General features: G+C 37.9%; 1 pseudogene; it reads left to right on the forward strand.

Moving 5' to 3' along the window:
- Positions 1-259: 259 nt before the first annotated feature.
- LOC149211616 (receptor protein kinase TMK1 pseudogene) lies at positions 260-855 on the forward strand (annotated as a pseudogene).
- The last annotated feature ends 4,252 nt before the right edge of the window (positions 856-5,107 follow it).

Genomic DNA, 5,107 nt, shown 5'->3' on the forward strand with positions numbered 1-5,107 from the left:
AATATATAGATTTTTTTTAATCAGTGTGGACTATAAAATAAATTTCTAGACTCAATTATAATTACGCTGTAAGGCGTTCCCCTCTGAAATCGACTTTGCTCTCTGCCTACGTGTCATTACTTTGCACCATTAGATGATATGTTAGACGATTGAGCCATTTTGAGTCGTTAGATTATGTTGAGGTAGCTGCAACTCCTTAACTGCCTGAGCAGCGCATCGGCTTCGTCTCCTTGGGTACTGTATCGACGGCGGGGAGAAGATGCTGGTGTACGAGTATATGCCCCAGGGGCCGCTGAGTCTGCATCTGTTTGAATGGGCGGCGGCCGGGCTGAGGCCGCTAGAATGGAAACAGAGGCTTAGCATTGCCCTCGATGTCGCCCGCGGAGTTGAGTACAGAGATATGAAGCCCTCTAATATCCTTCTGGGCGACGACATGAGGGCCAAGGTCTCGGATTTCGAGTTGGTCAAGCTGGCCCCTGATGGAAAGTTTTCTGTTGAAACCAAGCTAGCCGACACTTTTGGTTATCTGGCCCCTGAAAACGCAGGTACGCATGGAATCACTCCATTTCATTCCATTGCCCTCGATGTCGCCCGCGGGAAAAAAAAATTGTACCATACTTGTCCTCATTCCTGCCCTTTGTATAGCTCTGTGAGAGAAAAAGAATCCCAACTTCGCATGATCACAGTAAAGCCCACAACCTGAATAAAAGACCTGTTTCTTGTACTGTTCTTTCATAAATCTGCATTATTGCAGTAAAGCCCACAACATCGGCTTCCCCATATATTTCAGAAATCAGTCCTTATCCTAGATTACGATTTAAAATACTTTGGAATGCAGTGCCATCGGGAAGATAACAGAGTCAAAATCAATAGAAAGGTGAGGTGTTCGAATATCCATTACATAATTTATTCCAGAGGTGCCATTCTCATGTCACGGGCTGACTCGACCAATAGAGTCGTGGGTAAACAGGAATGCAAAGGGCGTACCCATTGGGCAAATACAACGAAACCCTTGCAGCGCAATATCTCGATCAACCATTAAAATACTTGCAGTACCATATGCCTTGACCAAGAACAAAACCCATTTAAAATCTGATGTATTTTGAATATCCATTGAGCATATTCGGAGAAGCCCACTTTCGTAGGAGTTCTTCAATCATTCAGCGTTTACAGATATATATACAGCGGAGAATATAAAGGATAGATATACAGTGGAGAATATCAATGGTAGACATTTATGCAGAGAACTTGACAGAGTTCAAACTCTGTGTTTTGATTGGGCTGCAAAATGGAAGCAATCAAACAGCACTCATTAATGTTATTTGTATTGGTGGCGTTCAGTTTTTGTATATCAGTTGAAGCAGGAATTACTAGCAGATATGTGCGTAGGGTTAACGATAATGTGGATATGCCCATGGACAGTGGTGCTTTTTATGTCCCCCCTGGTTACAATGCTCCCCAACAGGGAATGTTGTCTCTTCTTCTTCTTTCTTATTTTCAACTTGAATGAATAGTCTAATTTTTTAAATGACATCTAAGGAAGAATCAGCTGATGTTTAGGGCTTTGATTTTACCAGGTTCATATCACTCAAGGAGACTATGAGGGTACAGTTGTTATTGTCTCTTGGATTACACCATCAGAGCCTGGAACCAGTATTGTCCTGTATGGCCCTGAGGAGTCCAAGTACACATATGCAGCATATGGTATTATGACCAAATATATGTATTATAATTATACATTTGGATTTATTCATCATTGCACTCTGAGGAATCTAGAGGTAAGTCTTGCAATATAGTTTTCCTTCTTTCGCTCAGAAAATATGGATTTTGAAGGGTTAATTAGTGTAGACAAACAGTATTCAAAAGCAATTTGATTTATGTCGGAAAGAAAAGTAGGGTACAGGGTCCATAAAAGGGTTTTAAAAATGCAACATAGTTTTGCCTGTAGCAAAGTGAATAATGCATTTAGCCCGGAAGGGTAGCCTGATCTGTCGAATCCACTTGCCACTTTGTTGGTTCTCTATTACGAGCCGCGGGTTTACTTTTTTGGGTTTACCTAGGTTAGGCTTAGATATTCAAGTAAAAGGTCTACCTGGGTTAGGCTTAGATATTCAAGTAAAAGGTCTACCTGGGTTAGTCTTATATTCAAGTAGAATGGCTTCTACGTGTTTCTTATACCATCCTTATATGAATCTGCATTATTGAAGTGAAGTTAAACAACCTTATGAATCTGCATTATTGAAGTAAAGTACATAGCTTGAATAAATAGGAACAATTTTTTGTACCATACTTGTCCTCACGACTTTTTTTGGTTTTTTTTCTAAATAGCAAGTGGTTTCTTTTTCCTTTATCAATCTATGCACATATTTCTCCCACCTGGAACAGTGTACACAGTTATCCCACCCTAAACTGCAATAACATATGTGTGCAGCTATTTACAAATTAGCAATGGAATTAAGAATTCTGGCAAATTCATGGAATTTGATTTAGAAATATAAAAATTTATTAGAAATATTTAAAAATGGTATTAGAGAGTTGATTTTTATCTACTATTACACAAATCTGCACCCTCTAGCACAAAATCCTTACAAGGTACTGAGCTTAAGTGTAACATGGAAGAGTTGTCATTATCACCTAGAGATATACTTCCTTTCTGTTAAGTTTAGCCGAACTGAACTTCTATACGTATGCAAAGTGTGAAATGTATATGGTTTATAACATATCATCCGTGAACAAAAGATTTATCAGGCCAGAAACTGGTTTTGGTGTGCAAGTCCCTGGCTAATGTCATAGTATCCTTCCTCACTTTGTTACTAACATTGTAAACAGTTTCAGTGCCATGCCACATGGGCGATCTTTGGTTTGTGGCTGTTTTCTATGTGATATTTCAGGTGATCTTACTGCAGTGGCATAACTGGATGTCCCTATTTTGGGATTATTGTGTGTATTTTAACATTGCTGTTGGGATTATTTCTCTGAAGAATTTTCAACTTCAAAATAAGTCAAAATGGCACAAGTATTTTTTGTTTTGGGAATTCTCCAACATTTGTACCTCACTCTGCTGCAGTGGGATTATATTAGAATATTTGAAAACAAATATCTAAACCTTTTAATACTCACCATAAATTCCATTGTAGACCTTGATGTTCTCCCTGTGTTTTATACATTATCCTATGTTAAAATGTCTATTAAGTATCTAATAGAGATGCGAGGAAGGAATTACCGAGAGAAGTTGCAAGTGGGTTAATGTAATGGTTAGAAATTCACAAATTGCCTGTGGAGCTCCCAAGTCACCATGACATCATGGTTGCTGAAGGAGCACATAGTTACATTTGAGCATTTTTCTTTACTGACTCAGACTCAAAATCAGACATATTAGAGCACGGTTCTTACAATTCCTCTACTAATTATAGCAACCATCGCTTTGGCAGTGGACTGCCTGCCCCTCCTCCTGCTTATCAGTCTTCTTTTATACATTAGGTAGGTACGGTGCTTATCTTACCGTGGTCAAGCAAGTTGTGAAATGTATATGATTTATAACATGTCATCCATGACAAAAGATTTATCGGGCCAGAAACTGGTTTTGGGTTTTGGTGTGCAAGTCCCTGGCTAATGTCATAGTCTCAATAGTCACTGCTAGACACGTCAGCATTCACACTGGCTTTGACACCTTCAAACCTTACTATACTTCAATTCGTTCTATTATTATAATAAAGTATTATTGTTTGTACTATTCAATTTTTCCTGGTAAAAATAGTACTGGAGTACATTCCATACATTGCAATTTCATACTGACCTCCCATCATGGCGTTGTCCTTTCAACCTAAATATGGAGGAGATTAAGCCCTTTCATTGCTTCCACCGACAGTGTGTGAAACCATCTAATTTCGACCTAACTCAACATAAATCTCAGGGCCATATCTGCACTTCACGTGTATTGCTTGTACTACCAAATTTCGGTTCCTTTCTCCTTCTCTATCAATCTCATTTCAATAAATTATAAATTACAGACATTCATTGATGCAGTTTCAGAAAGGGTTTCCCCTGCATATTGGGCTCACATGAATAAATGAGACAGAGCAGGCTCGACTTGGGTGACCTTGCAACACATTCACAGGACTAATGGAGAGATCAAGAGTTTAGAGTAATGTGGATGTGTTCCCAGGTCGCCCCAATCGAAACCTCCTTTGCTATTGCTGCTTTAATGGTGTCCTCCGCTTCTCTTCACTTCTTATCTCACAGCCAATATAACCAAAGGTAAGGACAGATACTATAACTGCAAGCAAGAAAGAAACAGAATCTGCAACAAGCAACAATTTTTAACAATCTCTTTCGTTTGTTTGTGATTCGTGCAGTCTCCCCTCTGTTTGATAGCAGTGCTTTGTTTTCAGGTGAGAAAATGTTGTTTATAGGGGCAACCATGGGCATTTTTATATATATCGGGAATCTGGCAGATAACAACAAGGTTAATGGTTTGAACTTGCTCTTATTTTTAGGATTGCAAGATATTTTTAGATTCTAATAGTATTTAAATGTGATTTTTTGGAAATTTTTCTTATTAAATTTGTCTAAAATCTGCTAGGGATTCATTGAAATCACAAGCTGTCTAGGTGAACTCTTCACAAAGAAAGTGCCCTAGAGATTTTTGAGGGTGTTGAATCTATATATGCAATTAAAAAACCAGTTTAAACAACACAAATCAAGATTTGGCCACAAATTTTTTCACTAGGAAACTCCAAAAAATCTCATTTAAAGACATTGGCTCTACCTATCTGTTATGTAGAATCTGCATTTAATAGCGACCTTAGCCCTCATTTCTAAAAATATTCTTGTTTCTTTGATTGAGAAAATTGTATGTCACAACTGGCATAATTCAAGTGCAGTAAGTTGTTTGTTATTGAATCCTTCTATGCTATCAAAATATACAAATACAATTACAGCCAAATTATTTGTTTACTTTCATGATCTCGCAGAAATCAGGATGCAATATATGTTTATTGTTGAATCTAGCTATACCATCACAATCTACAGTTTTAATCAAATTATTTGTTTGTTCCATGAAATTGTATATGAAACTCACAGTGCATAATCAGGGTGAAGTAGATAT

This window comes from Pinus tabuliformis, chromosome 1_1 (genome assembly GCF_031772625.1).
Source record: "Pinus tabuliformis cultivar Carrire ecotype Pingquan chromosome 1_1, CPIR1, whole genome shotgun sequence".
NCBI classification, from domain to species: Eukaryota; Viridiplantae; Streptophyta; class Pinopsida; order Pinales; family Pinaceae; genus Pinus; species Pinus tabuliformis.